The 15,805-nt window shown below is 38.2% G+C and overlaps 1 protein-coding gene across 10 annotated transcripts in view; it reads left to right on the forward strand.

Moving 5' to 3' along the window:
• Plcz1 (phospholipase C zeta 1) overlaps nt 1-15,805 on the forward strand; it is a 560,968-nt gene that overhangs the window by 318,810 nt on the left and 226,353 nt on the right. For 8 of the 10 annotated variants that reach the window (XR_015452165.1, XR_015452166.1, XM_087213511.1 and 5 more), the window contains 2 exons: nt 10,546-10,675; nt 14,335-14,462. The gene's annotated coding sequence lies outside the window, so the exon portion shown is untranslated. The remainder of the gene's footprint in view (nt 1-10,545; nt 10,676-14,334; nt 14,463-15,805) is intronic. The other 2 variants (XM_087213510.1, XM_021259134.2) reach the window with 1 other exon arrangement.

A 15,805-nucleotide genomic window follows, 5' to 3' on the forward strand; every position in this document is an offset into this window, starting at 1 on the left:
AGAAGTTTATGTAATTGTCACAAACATTAAGTCAGACACAAAAGTTGGGTAAATGGCTACTAAGGGGCCTTAGACAGATTGAAATAATTTGGCTCTTGAGCTACAACATTCCATCTCTCCACAATCACAAGGTCTTATTTAGCCAAGGTCAAGCAGTCTGCAGGATCTTTAAATAGATGCAGCTTCTTCAGAGAAATTTAGTTCATAATTTCTAAATCAACCTAAAACCATTCCTTCATCTACTTACTACTCACTGTTAGGAACCACTGGCTTAGAATATGAATGTGCCAATTTATTCTCCCTGGTGACATTCATGAGTCCTTGGTTTCTGTTACTTATCTGGTTTTGACTCACAATGCCTTATAGAACCTGTAAGTTTGCATGTGCTCTAGCTTTCTGCTTCTGGAGTTTCACTTGGGCCCCAGGCCTGCTGCTGTCCATGTGACATCCAAGCCCAAAGAGAATGGAAATGAAGCAAGAACATGCTTATAAGAGGATAACTGCCTTCATGGCTAACACTGACTGGGGAGCAGGGTAGTTGGCAGCTATTGCATTCCAACTGTAGGCGAGCAGCTTGATGTCTTGGGCTGCCCCCAAAGCAAAATCTTCTGGATAAGGCTGGAGAAAAGCAAAGAGAAAAAGGAGAAAATGTCACAGGACATATGGGAAGGACACCTTTTAAGTGTGCAGCAGAGAGGGTCTTCAGTATCTTCTTCAGGGCACACAAATTGGCTGATGTGTTTGAAAAATCGAGCCTGACAGCCTTTTGGTCATACCTTCTCTAGCTTGCTGTAGCCTGTACTTTGCAACCCCAACCCCTATAGTGTGTTGCAGACCATGTTGATGACTATCTGTTGTACCAGGGAGCTTTTGAGTTTGTCACCCCAGGCTTAGTTTGAACTTGAACTGCTTTTTTTTTTTAACAGTCTAAACTCTTAATCCTCAGTGTGCATATTTATTTGGTTTCCTTAGAGATTGAACCTTAATTTTCTCACTGTCATATATAGTTCCTCCCTTCAGTATAATTCTGAAGAACCTTTGTAGTGACAAATCAAGCAAGTTAATAGGATGGCACCATGACCTTTAAGTTAAAAGATTGTGATATGCTAGGCAAGTACTCTAAACCATATGTCCAGCCCAGGAAGAGGAAATTTGGACACAAAGAAGAAAGACCATATGAAACTGTATTGAGAAAGTGGCCACTTGCAAGTTAAAGAGAGCAGCTTCAGGAGAAACCAACCTGTTGGTACCTTGCTCTTGGACATGCAGTATCCGGAAAGTGAGAAGATAGATTTCTGTTGTAAACCCAGTCTGCGGTACTTTTTTTACAACAGCACCACAAGATTAATACAAACCATTCACCTAGAAAACTGCCTTCATATGTGTACATATCATGGTGGAAGGGAAATAAGGAGATTTTACCATCTTTGATCTTTTTGTCCACAAAAAGCCTTGTATGACAGTTTGTCCATTTATGCTAAATATCCCATCTTCCTTTTTTTAGCACATGTCACTAAGCAGACCATTTTCTAAGCCCTACTACTAAAAAAAAGACTAATTTATTATGACATACAACCACAAATTAAAGTCAGCTCAGTATCATCCATCGGTCTGCTTGTCACTCAAACCAAATGGCCTAGATATAGATAGGATGGGCCTGAGGGACCTGAAAGGTAATCTAGGTAAAAAGTAATCTAGGTCACTCTGCCTCATGGATTTCATTTCTTTTTTCCCCTATAGATTTCTGTGGCCATATTGTGTCCAAAATGAAGTGAGGAGATAAATATAGCCTGTGGAAACAGTGGAAGCTGAGCATGTACAGGGGGAAATGCAGTGGGAAGCTGAGAAAACATGTAATAACTTTAATTGGCAGGGAAAGCCATCAGTGCATCTTGGGGGAAAATACTACTGTCCATTGCAGAATTTCTGAGGCACATGACATAGTTCTGGATTTTTTTAATAAAAGAAAACTGTATTTTCTATCTCAACATGGCATTTCACTTCCGTCATCTTCATTTTTATTCCTGTGGTTATTTATTCATTCAGCCAACATTTTAAAAGCCCAGCATGGGGCTCAGCATTGGAAAAAGAGACAGGTATCATACAATCTATTGCACTCTAGATGACAGGTGGATAGGTGTATAAACCATGATGGATAAGTGTTGTTTGGCTCACCCAAATGAATTTTGCAAGGAAGAGCCAAAGGAAAACCATGTAGCATCCTTTGTAGGAGACATGGCTGATGTTTCATGAAGGCCGCTCTATGTGAAGACCTAGGAAAAACTTTTGAGGGGCCATGATATTTTCAGCCTCTCTCTTATTGCTTAGATTTTAACGTAACAAATTTAGCAAATGTGGGCTGGTATCTGAGAATGATTCCCATTTTATCATCCCCACACTGCCCCGAACATACATACATAGAGTATGGGAAGCAGTACCTTGGGTAAGTTCTCCATTGTCAGAACTGTAAGAGGGCATGGGATGTGGGCATAGGGTGGGACATGTGAGCAAGGAGTGCTGGCCAGGAGACAGGAAGGCATTCAGGGGCCTGTGCTTGGGAGGCCTGCTTCCTCTGACAGGATGACAGAACAAGATGGCTGCTCCAAAGACACCATTTCTAATGGGAACTCCTCCTGTCACCTGCTTGCCCTGCCCCAGTTACATTCTGAACTTTAGGACCTTTGTGGGAACTCCTTTAGTAGAGAATCACTTAAATCTTTGAGGCCAGGGTGTGTGAGAGACAAGTGTGGCAGTATTTGTTATGGGCAGAGGAGGGAAATTGCTGACAGGATACCCTTTTGGCTAGTACCCAGACGGGATCATCATCCCATGGCCCATGGCAGTGGAGGAAACAGTGACCTGTACACCCATAGAACAGTTCATGATAAACTTTGTGGGACAGAAAAACCAAAGGACTCTGCTTCATGGGTCAGGGACTTGTGGCTTGAATAGGAACATGCAAGTCTCTTTTTTTGTGTCAGCACCTTAATTAAGCAGTTCTAAATCTGTCACATGTGGGCCAACTTCACATTTCTGCCATTTATATTTAACACTTGTAGTGCTAATTACTTAACTACTTCTGTGGACGAACTCATTTGGAAGCCCTAAATAAATTTCACCTTGTTTTAGAACAAACACCTGTTATTTTCGAAATCATGGGCTCTATGTCTGAGTCATATTTTTGAAAAATGTATGTCAAATACAAGTACAACTTTTAAAAACAGAATTTGTATTCCTCTCAAAATCTCCTTTACCAGTTTGGGCCACACTGTAGTAATGTACTTATAAAATTGCAGTGTGGGGACTGGGATGTAGCACAGTGGTACAGCGCTTGCCTAGCATATGTGAGGCCCTGGGTTTGATCTTTAAAAAAAAAGTGGCATTGGGGGTGTGGTGAAGTTAAGTAGTCTTGGCTGCCCCAGGAAGCGAGTCCTTGGTTTCCCCTGATCAAGGCCCTGCTGGGATCTGTGGGCCTCTTTCTTGCAGTGTGGACCCCTGAGCTCCCAGTGTATTCCTGCAGCTGGCGGATTCTGCCACAGCACAACTTGCCCATGCAGGTCATCTTTCCTTTGTCATCTTCTGACTCTAAGTGAAGAGCTGCAAATTCATCCTATAACCTGGAAGTGGAAACAAATGAACATTTTTGGGAATCGAGGCTATCAAATAGCCAGTTTTCTATTTTTTATATTTTCACGAAGTTTTGACTATATTACTTGAGGCCTGCTCAGCAGAAGTCACGCAGAAATATATAGCAATGCGTGTTTTTTGCCCGAGGCACAATGGCAGTGACAAAACCCTTCCTCACCTTCAGCTGGACAGACCCCGAGGAGGAGGGCTGGCTTGGAGACTGTCCTCAGCAAATCTGTGGACACCTTTGGATCCTTCCTGCTCCCAGTGGGGGTGGGATGAGCTCACCTTCAGCTGTCTTTACCTGTGCCAGCTAACTTGCCTACAAAGCTACAGAGCGGCTTCAAGGAGTGAGATTATTTTTTTCTTGCAGCTCTTAGAAGTAAAAATAGCCTTTTTCTTTCTCTGTGGACCCAGATTAATAGCCAATGTCTCTCTCTTCCCATTTGCAAAGTTCAGTGGCACCTTTTTCAATACATGTGGTCTGAGTGAGCTCAGCTCGTGTTGGCCTAGAATGGTTACATTATGGAAAATAAACTGGAAAGGAAGTTTGCTTAAGAAATGGAGAGCAAGCAGCAGGCAGTTTGTTTGTGGATCATAATATACAGCAGCTAGTTTTACTGTTGTGTAGCAAGACCTACTGATACATTTCCCAGGTGATTTCGAAGAAATACTCCGTGACTGCCTGGCCAGCCACAATGTATACTGAGAATTAGTTGTTTAAGAAAGCCAAAGATTTTGTATGGTAAGATTAAGTGAAGAACTGTGACATTTTCTGTGAGCCAGACAATGGTAGACTTTCCTTTTGCAGGAAGCACATTTTAAGGGCAGAAGAAGAAGAATAACTTTGTGGGTTTGTTTTTCTTTTTTTTAACAGTAATCCTGAAAAGATTCAAGTCAGCTCAGAAGTGTTTGCATTGAGGCCTATCTGTACTGTTCTGTGAATGGCTTCTGTACTATTTTCACTTTCTTCAACTGATTTGATAGCCTGATGCTCTGGGATGACATATGCTTTCAGAGAAACACAGAAATTGAGCTGTTAATTCTGTGTACAATAGTCGCCTAACTCGTCAGGGATCGAAGCTCTCTACATGCAGGCCTGCTGACCACTGTTGAAATAAAGCGGTTTCCTCTGTGGTTCCTGTATCAGAATTCGTGGGCTCTGAGTTATTACATGGTTTAGTATAATCCTTAGAACAACTGAAAACAGTAAGGTTTGATTTTCCTGTCTCAACAAAGAAAATGAAGGTTAGCTAAATCAAACAACTTGCTTGGAGTATCAAAGGTTGGACATCCCTGTTTCCAAAACCAAGACCAGTGCTTCTTCCACAGGGCTCTAAGTGTTGGGGAAAATAGCTGGTGATTTCAGACAGAGTACCAGTTCTGTCCCAAGCATCTCTCTAGATGTCTTAGTAGACGATACAGTCTCACATAATCGGGCAACTGGCTTTGGAGAGTCCTAAATGCCGCAGAGGACCCTTGTCCACGCCTGTAGTCAGAGGTACGATTTCCAGTGGTCCTCACACTTCTGAACACAGACATCTAAACATTCACAGTGCCTTTTTTGTGTAACACAATGGAGTCTGGAAATAGTTACCTTCATTAATTAAATATAATGCATTAATTAATAATGACTTTGAAGGGCATTTCATGGTAGCCTCATGTAGTATAGATGGGCTGAAGAAGGGGGTCACATATTTTCAGAAAATATGTGTGCCAAGTTACTTTAAATTGAAAATGCTGTAGTCATGAGTACTACTTTTAATGTTATTACTGCAAGTTGGGGAAAATGGTATTTCATTGGCAAAGGAGCCTCTGAATCTCACAGTTTCACCTAAGCATGATTGGAGAACTGCTGGGGTGGCTCGATTACTCCTAGGAAGGAATGGGTAAAATCTGGGTCAGTTTCAGTGAGGGCAGGACGAGGGTGAGGGTGGTAATGAATGGCCTGGAGCGAAGGTCAGGGGCAGGTCCTGGGAGACTGCATGGGACTCCAAGGGCAAGCTTCCACTCCTTCACAACTTTTTCTGGTTGGCTCTGAAATTCTCTCTTCATCCCTGGGGCCTACCTTGCCACTTTCTCAGTCCACACCATGCAGACTTGTCTGGATCTGATGTGAGAAGGCACACATTAAGTGACAGCATCTAGATGCTATTTAAGTGAGTGTCGACTGGAACCACAAGCATGTACTTTCAGAGATTCGCAGTAGCACAACTCCAGTCTAGAGGCGAAGTGAGCTGAAAGAAGCTCTCCAAAAGCAAAAGAGCTTTTCCCCTTCACCCACCCCTCTCCAGATATCGTTTACAACTCTTTAAGGCATTGTTACTGCCACAGTCAAAACATTGTTGTAGAGCTTGCAGTTTGGATTACTAACCTTTTTCTTGGTTGAGTAAAATCTTTCCCATCTCATCTGAAAGTTCACCTTTGCCGTCATGGGAAGTGCGAATCTGACTTCTCATCTCTCATCTTTCTCTGTCTTCCTAAACCTTTAAACTATGTCTTTGGAAGCTTTGGGTTTATTATCTTCTCTCTATCTGTTGTAACTTTACTTCTACTTTTTGCTTCCCAGGAAATTGTCTGTCCCAGAACATTGTTTTTTCCTATAGACCTTGCAGTGCAGCTGTCCTCAACTCCCACATATCTCAAGTGCTTCAGGACCTTGTTGTGGTTTGTACACCATCTTTGCTCCCCATTATTTCTCTTGACCACTCATTGTCCTTCCTTCTTCACAGTCACCAGTTGCTTGGAAGCACGTACTCCCACCCTTACTATCTCCCACACTCCGTGATGCTCCTGGTCTATTACCATTCGTTGCCGAGGGCTTCAGCATGGCATTCAGACCCTCTCTTCTCCACAACTACTGACATGACTCTTGGTCATTTCAAAATATACATAAATAAGTCACTTGGCACAATGCACTCGCAACTCAAGCTCTTTAATTTGGTTGACATTTCCTCTACCTCACCCCAGCTACCCACTCTTATGGGTCTTGTGAGATTTGTCACTTCCAATAACTATACCATGTCCGAAATCTCAAGTCACACAGCTCACTGTTGACTATGTCCTCTGTCCACTGACTTGCCTGTTGTCACCATTTCAGCAGATTTCACATTGCAATGAGATCTCTGCTCAACTGATACTACCAGTTTTTCTCTTCCTCCTCCTGTTTTCTCCCTTTCTTACTGTCCTGTCTAGATTCAAATGCTTACAGTAATATTTTCTTTTGCAAGCACTTTTAATTTTTTCCCTTCTCTTTCATTGAATTTACTTTCGTCTATATATATATATATATATATATATATGTGTGTGTGTTCCTACATATTTATGTTATATTGTATTGTGCACATACACACTTGGATTTAGCTAGGATCAAAGGGTTTTGAGACATCAAACAAAAATGGTGGAAATATAAATCAAATATTAGCTATGAATATGAGAAGAGGAAATGCTTAGGGAAGTGAAAATGAAAACAAGACTTCTCTGAACTTACTTTATAGACTTGTCTTTGGAAACAATTTTTTTATAGTATGGCTAAGAAATTTGGTTAGTCAATGTTTTTCAAAATGATTAGCAGAACACACTTATTAATATATGAAACTCAAAAATTTTCACTAAAAAAAAAATCTTGAGCTGAGCTAAAGATGTAGCTGAGTGGTAGAAGACTTGCCTAGCATACACCAGACACTGGGCTCCATGCCCAGTACTGGAAAAAAAATTCTTGATATGTAAGTAGCTCTGATAATTCTTTGATCAAGTTGAAATACACGTTAGTGTAACTCTGGTCAGGATATTTCTATTCATTTAACTCAAGGAGCATAAATGTCTAAAAGAGAAGTTCTGATATTCATTTTGCCACATTCTCAAGTCCCAGTTTATATTGCAAAGGACGAACTTTGTACTCTACGTTTTTTTGAACAGCTTTATTGAGTTATAATTCATGTACCATATAATTTACACAAAAGGTACAATTTTATAGTATTTAATGTTTACAGAAATGTGAAATTTTCACCATCAAATAGTCTATATTATTTATGTAAAACATTTACAGTACCATTTTTCTTGTTCATGAATGACATAATATAAAAGCTCCTTTAGTGAAGGTCTCTAGGTGGTAAACTCATTCAATTTTTGTTCATCTGAAAATATCTTCAATTTATCTTTATTTTGAAATGACAGCTTTACTGGATTTACAATTCTAATTAATAATTATATTCATGCAGGACTTTTAAGATGATAAAGTTTTTGTCTTCTGTTTTAGCCATTGAGGGGTTGGTTATCTGTATAATTATCATTCCTGACAAATGATGTCTTTTCTTTCTTTTTCAACAGTTCTTTTTCTTGTCTTTGACATCCTGTAGTATTAAAAAATTTTTAACTATGTACTTAGTATAGTACTTAATGTGCACAGAATTTCCTTTTCCTATGTATTTACACCTTTCATCAGTTGTGAAAATTTTTCAGTGATTGTCTCTTCATACATATCCCTTCTGCATTTTGTAGTGTTCTCTCCTTCTGAAGTTAAATAAGACACATGTAGGATCTATTTCCCTTTTCTTTCATATGGCGTGTGTTTTCTCTCTAGGCCGTGCTTCAGATAATGTCTCCAAATCTAGTATATAGTTCTCTAATTCTCTCTGTTCTCATGTCCCAGTCACTCACTGGAATTCCATCTTCAGCCAATTTATATTTTATTCCCAAATGTTGATTTTTTTTCCTCAATTGTTATGGCTCTTTCTTTCTTTCTTTCTTTCTTTTTTTTCTTTTTGGTACAGGGGATCAAACTTGGGTCCTTGTGCTTGCGCAGCAGGCGGCGAAACCACTGAGCTAAATCCCTGGCCCTGTTATGGCTATTTCTGAATAATACTTCTTCGGTGATCATTTTTTTTTTATCAGACCATGTATTTTAAAAACATTGAAACATCTTATGCATCTTTAAAAATATGTTATACTTAATAATTCTAAAAGCTGAGTCTTTGGTGTCCTAAAACTATTGTTAGTCTGCATATTCTGTTTGGGGCCATCTCTGCTTTTGAGCTCTTAAAATTATGGTAACTTCAGAGCATAAATTTCGATGTATTTCTGAAAGTTATTTATTTGCTTATATATTTAATTGCTGATATTCCCTGACAAGACAAAAGCTACCCGAGGTTGGATCTGCGTATTCCTAACATTGTATTTCCAATGTCTTGAATAGGACTTGACATATAGAAATTACTGAACATACATGTTTTCTCTCAACCTTCCTCTCTTCCTACCCAACAGACTTATATTTTGTTATACAATTTCAGGGCTTTTGTTAATCGTAATCTCACAAGCACTGTTCTGCATGCACTTTTAGAACACAGCCACTGCTTCCAGAAAAGTGAAAAATATATGCCAACTATTTTCAGGCCATATTCCTATATATTTTTCTAGTTTATAGCTCTAAGTTGAATGCTTTTAAACATAAGTACTTTAAAAATACTGACTTTTGGATCAATAAAGGCTCAAAATTGCAAGCTGCACCCTTTCTTTCATCTTAGTTAATTGGGCAAATACATTAGATATTCCCTACTTAATCTTGAAACTAATACGGTGTATCTTCTAGAGAGATCTCTTTAGGTCATTAGAGGGTGTTAAAATCCTCAGTATAAATGGAGTAAATACAAAAATACTACCTTTATTAAACGGGACTTTTTAAAGTATAAAAAATAAATACTATACTTGTAAAAAATTAAACATATGTTACGATTAACTAGAATAATTCAGAAACACAGAGAAAATACAATCAAGTTACTAATATATTTTCAAAATTGATTTTTACCCAGAAACTTTTTTATTTTGCTTCTAAGATAAAAGGTTCTTTGTTGAGAAACGGCAGTTTTTTTCAGGCTCATGCTTACCTGGAATAAACTATTGTGAACTATTTCTTCTTCTCAAAGTCTGAGCTTTGCAGGATTGATTTTAAGACTTTTATTAAATACCTATGGCAAGGTAGCAACTGAGGTTTCAAAGATTAAACATGTCTTTTCATTTAGTTGCTAGCACAAAGGGCATTTTATAATAATACCCATATTATAAATAGGCATCGGAACTCATGAAAATCATATCTGAAGATAATAATTCTGAAGATTGTGGAATCACTTAAGAAAGATCTCTATGCCACTAGGAAAATGGCATTAGGAAAATAATTCTATATACATTGTTAATAATCATTGACTTTTAATCTGCCATCAAAATCAACATTTACTTGTAACTGAAGTAGTTTTATAAAAAAAAACTCAACGATCCCAAGGTGGTCACCATAGACTTAGGATTTCTTTCCTTTTCTTTCCTGGGAAAATAAGACCATCTGAAATGCTACTTCTCCACAGCAGCTGTGTATATTCTCTGCAGTTTATTGAGTGAGAGCTATTTCTTTGGGACACTTTTAAGACAAAATATTTCAAGACCCTGGAGAACTTGCAAATTCCATGAGTTTTTAAAAGAGAAGGGAATCTGTGGCTGTATTATCTATGTCAGTGCTTCAGTTCTCTCTCAGCCTCACTTTGGAGCCCCAGCTTCTAAAATTCTCTCTGTCATTTCCCCCTTGTGCTTTATTCACTCTGACAGCTTGGGTCAGGATGTTGGAGATGGATTGAAAGTTTCTCCAACTAACACCAGGTGAGCAATATTTGAAGTAGTTGGAAGAGGACATTATGCATTTCTGAAAATATCAAGACTCAGGAAAGGTGACAGCCTTGGGTAGCAGAGTAGGGTTCAGCTTGTGCTTGGTTTTATGCATAGTGACAGGCATGAGACCCTAGCCAGTATTCAGGAAATGCATGTTGAATGAAAGACTTACTGAATGCAGTTATGATACATTGAAAATAAGATGCAGGTATATCTGGCTACTTTGATGCCAGATAAAAGTAAATCTTTTCTTTTTCTCTGTCAAAGCATCCGAACACTCTTCTAGAATTTTACTCTGAGATGAAATCTTCAATCCAAAAGTCAGAAACTTACTAAAAACATTTGGAAAGTGAAAAAAGGAGCCAGCATACAAAGACTTAAAAAATAAATCAACAGGGTGAGTATCAAATTCTGGCCATACAAATGACTAATGCAATCACTGCAGGATTGAGCCTGGACAATGTCCAGGATGACTTGATTACATTATACTTTATACTTCCCTTACATTCAGATACTTCTCTCTGGACGAGATTCAGTGGTGCTTTCAATTGCGTTTTAGATTCTCTTGAAGGATCAAGTTCTCTTTCTTCATCACACCGAAGCAAATGAATCTTTCATAAGATTTTAGGCTGCCAATAAAACTTAATTTTCCCCTTTCCTTTGGATTAAATGTACTGTGGTCTTTCAGTCTTTCCCTATAAGTCCCTTCCCTTCCCTCCAAGGCAGATAGAAATTTTATACAGGCCTATCACCTTTCCACCAAATGTGCTGGAAGAAATTGTTCAAAGAAAAAGATGCATTAAGAAAAGGACCATTATGGTACCACTATCTGTAGACTGTACTTGATGGTGAACAAAGAAACTGAATTCATAAGCAAAAAGAAAATTTTTTTTGATGTGGCATTTCAGTGGATGCTTCACTCATAATTGCAGGACAGTAAAGGGTTTAATAATTATTGCCATTACTACTTATAATGTCACCCAAACAACCAGTCACTTTAACCTGGTCATCTGGAAAAATCATGGCAGCCTTTTAGCTAATTAGTACTTTGGACTTTTATCTACAATACAAATTAATGTGAATTTATCAACATTCTAGGTTTTAGGGCATGTTATATGCCAACTGCTACATCAGCAATTCTGTTAAAGATTAAAGCTCCTAAGCTTCCTTATTTTTATAGCTCAAATAAAATTGCTTTCCAACTAGTGTTAAATCTCCTTAATGAAAAATTTCTAAGAATTTAAGATGATACAGTAATAATAACAGAAGCAGCTCTTACTTAATGAATGCTTCATAGTGTCAGTCACTAGGTTATTTACATATGTTGTCTCATTTTAAAAAATTACCAGTCCTTAAACTAGATGGGATTTCCATTTTATAAGGGAAAACTCAGGCTTAGCAGGTTTAATTTGTTCAAAGATACTTAGGTAATAAGTAAAAATATGGGGAAACCCAGTATACGACTGATGACGATATCTATCCTTTTGATTCTGTTATTTTGTGTGTGTGTATACATATGTGTGTATGCATGTTTGTGTTATGTGTATAAGGGCTTCCATATACAAACCAATAAATACAATAAAAACTTTTAGTATTGGGTTATTTGTTAGGACCGGTTAAGCTGATTAGTTTCTCATTGGCACCATGTCTGCACCTGGAAGGTGACATCAATTAGTTGATAATGTCAACTAGGATAATGGAGGTCATTACTGGGAACCTTTCCCATCCATATTTGAGAATTTCAGAGAGCCACACATATAATTCACCAACTATATTATGCAATTACATAGAGATGTAATTTTCCCATCCATCTATTATAATTTATTGAACGTTTTCTATATGGTGGGGATTATTTTTGTTTATAAGAACTATTATTTTCCTTTTATTCATGAACAGCCTAGTACCCAAAGAGTTAAGAAGATTGCTTAACAGTGTCCAGTGCTAGGTCTGTCCTCAGACCACCCACACACAGAGCCCATGGTTTAATGCATCCAGAGATGTTGCTTCATGCTGGGGAGTCAGTGGTGACAAATACTAAGCCTCAGGAATATGGAACAGAGACACAGAAGAAGTTCTGTGCTGTAGTTCATGAATACCAATGACTTTTCCAGACCAGAGCTTCAGTGGACAGTAGCAACTCCCAATACATTGTCCTTGCCATGAATTGGATTATTATTAGGGCTTTGAGCTAGTAGAGGTCAGGGTGACAATAAGTACCTATTTTATTCATGCCTTTCAGCTTATCTTGGCTTGAAATATTATGCCTAAATAATTCATGTCAAAACAAGTAGTTGTTGTTAGTGCATGAGTAATACAGAATAGTGATGTTCATTTTGGGAAACTGGTACGTCCATATAACACATCTTAATCATATTTCAAACCTTTTATCCCCCTCTCCCTCCTCCCCCTCCTCCAATACCTTCCCCATTTCCAAGAATCTACTTTCTAGTTTCATATCATCTCTCCTTTCTTTCATTCACTTATTTAGTTATAGTTGAGGTTTCTCATAGAAGAACATGTCATATTTAACTTTCTGACTCACTTATTTTGCTTAACCTGATGATCTTTCAGTTCCTTCCATTTTCCTGCAAATGACATAATTTCATTTTTCTTTATGGCTGCATAGTATCCCACTGGGTATATATGCCAAATTTTCTTTATCTGTTCATCTGTTGAGGGGCTCTAGGATGTTTCCACAGCTTGACTATTGTGAATTGCACTGCTATAAGCATGAGTATGCATGTATCACTATAGTATGCTGTCTTTAATTCTCTTTGAAGTTACCCAGAAGTGTTGCAGCTGGATCAGATGCTATCTATTTTTAGTATTTTGAGGAATCTCCATACTGATTTTCATAGTGACTGTACTCATTTGCATTCCTACCACCAATAGGAGGGTTCCTTTCCCCCTACAGCCTCATCAGCATTCATTGATTTTTGTATTTTTGAAGATATCCATTCTTTTTTTCTTTGGTATCGGGAATCGAACTCAGGACCTTGGGGTTGCGATGCAGGTGTTGGAACCACTGAGCTAAATCCCTGGCCCGATGATAGCCGTTCTGATAGCATCTCAATGTAGTTTTGATTTTAATTTCTCTAATGGCTAAAGTGTTGAACATTTTTTCAAATATACTCATTGGCTGCTTATACTTCTTCTTTTGAAAGTGTCTATTTGAAAGTGTCAGTTTGTTTGCCCATTTTCTTTTCTTTTCTTTTTTTGGTACTGGGGATTGAACTCAGGATCTTGCACTTCCCAGGCAGGTGCAGCACCACTGAGCTAAATCCCCAGCCCTTGTTTGGGATTTTTAAAACAAGCATTTTTAAGCCAGAATACTTAGAGTTAGGGCCAATAAATATCCACTTTACACCGATATTTCTCCAAATCTATTCTTCATATATATGAATTTGGATTAAGAATGCTTGTATAACTGACAAAAAGATGTTTTTGATGATATTTTAAGTAAAATGCTGTCATGAGGTCAAATTATAAACGAGGTAGCAAAACGAAGAAATCTGTGGGCTAAAAGTCAGATTGTACTGTATATCAAGAGACATAGTATATATATGAATAAGATAGATTATTGTTTGCCTGTTTCTTTGCCTGTTTCTTTCTAAACTTACATTATTTCACAAAAGATTTGAAGTAGCTTACAACAAAACTCATACAAATATGTTAAGAACATTAAAAATTTTCAAAAGAAATATTGAATAAATATAAATTAGGAGAGTAAGGCAAAAATCATAGGCAGAATTAAGTACAGAGTTCGAGGTAATTATACCTCTGAGTCAGTTCTTAAATTGCTATGTATGAAAAGGTAAGAACTTACACTCCTGAATTAAACACATCGGGTATCTGCACTGGATAATTTGTCTGGGTAAATGCAGGTTTCACGGTGCATTCCAGCATAATTTTCAGCATATGTGCGTATCGCAACATCGCTCTGAAAAGCACACATTTATTCCTTTATGGATCAAAAGCTCGACAGACAGAAAATCAAGAATTGATGTCATATTCTTAGTTAAAACATCAAGTTATTCTCATTTTTTTTCTCCACAGACAGAATTTTCCACTGGAAACGGTGCTGTGATTGGCCTGGCTCACGTTAGCCCCACGAACTTCATGAGCTACAGCTCACTTGACTGTATGAGACATGTCTTTGTCAGGACTGGCAGTGGATGATTCAAGTGAGTGCCTTACTGAGTCCCACCCACATTCTCCCACCTGCCTCACTGTGGCCCAGTAATTCAGCCACCAGTTCAGCCACTGCTTATTATTGTTGTTGATATCATTGTAATTATTTCTGAATGGAGGGGAGGAGGAGAAGAATGGGAATAGGGTGGAGATGGCTGATGTCACAGGGGAGAAGAAAAAGAAGGAAAATACCAGCTGGAGGAGAGAAGCATTTAAAAAAAGGAAAACTGAGAAGAAAAGAGAAACAATGAGAGAAAAACTGATAGAAAAGAAACAGATTTGAGTGGTAAGCCCGAGACAGAAATCAGTATGATGTTTTCCTTGGTCCTGATATGACCAGACCTATTCACTCTGGCTGCACACTTGTTCATTTCTGGGCAGCACAAGGAACAAGATACTAGAGATCCCTCTCCTGGTCACTCTTTAGAAACTCCCTAACCTCTAAGAACCTGGAGGCAGCTGAGTCCCTTGCAGAACAGAGTCTGAGGGTGGAAAAGAGTACCTCAATGTGTGGGTGAATTCTTCTGGTAATGACTTGGCCTTATGAAAGTAGTTTAGCTCTGCTGGGCTGAGCCTCATCATCATTAATAACAGGACATCTGTTTATATAGTAAATCTGGTGTTACCAACCAAGTGTTGCCTGGGGCAGAGGCAGGGACGAGAAACAAAGGGAGGAAAAAACAACAAAAAAAAGAGAGCCAGAGAAAACGAAGGCTCAGAGGACAGTGACTTCCAACGTTCAGGTGGCAAGGAGCCTATGGAGAGTTTCTGGATATCGATGGATACAAATGAGGTTTGAAGGAAGTAATATTTCAGTACAAATTTTGTATCAGACGGAGCACTGGATGGCTTTTCTATGTAACCATGTAATCCATCTGATAGTCTTGTGTAGTAGCTGTTATTATCTCCCGTTTACTGAGGCCAGGGAAATAGTTTGCTTGGTATAAGCAAGTTTAAACTGGGACTACGTGACTTGAATCCTAGCACATGTTTTTAACCTCAAAATAATCATAGAAGCTAGGTTATATTTAAAAAGATGTAGCTTGCCTGTGTAGTTAAAAGCAAGTAGTAATGACCTTCTGCCAGAATTACCTCTCTTTTCCAGTGTCCAACTTTGTCTTAAAATCACAATGTATCAATTTATTCTTCAGTCTTATAAAATACTAAGTGATTTTTGTGGTGGGAAGAAAATGGGAAGAAATGGACTTTGAAGTTAGAAATGTGGCTTTGAAGTCTGTTTTCATGGTTATTTATTTATATGACTTAGGAATCTGTTCAACAGGATTAATAATACTATTTTGTATGAAGATGACACAAATTACAGGCAAATACATAG

This window comes from Heterocephalus glaber, unplaced genomic scaffold, assembly GCF_053883595.1.
Source record: "Heterocephalus glaber isolate CG9 unplaced genomic scaffold, H.glaber_assembly_v1.0 deba00001444, whole genome shotgun sequence".
Taxonomy (NCBI): Eukaryota; Metazoa; Chordata; class Mammalia; order Rodentia; family Bathyergidae; genus Heterocephalus; species Heterocephalus glaber.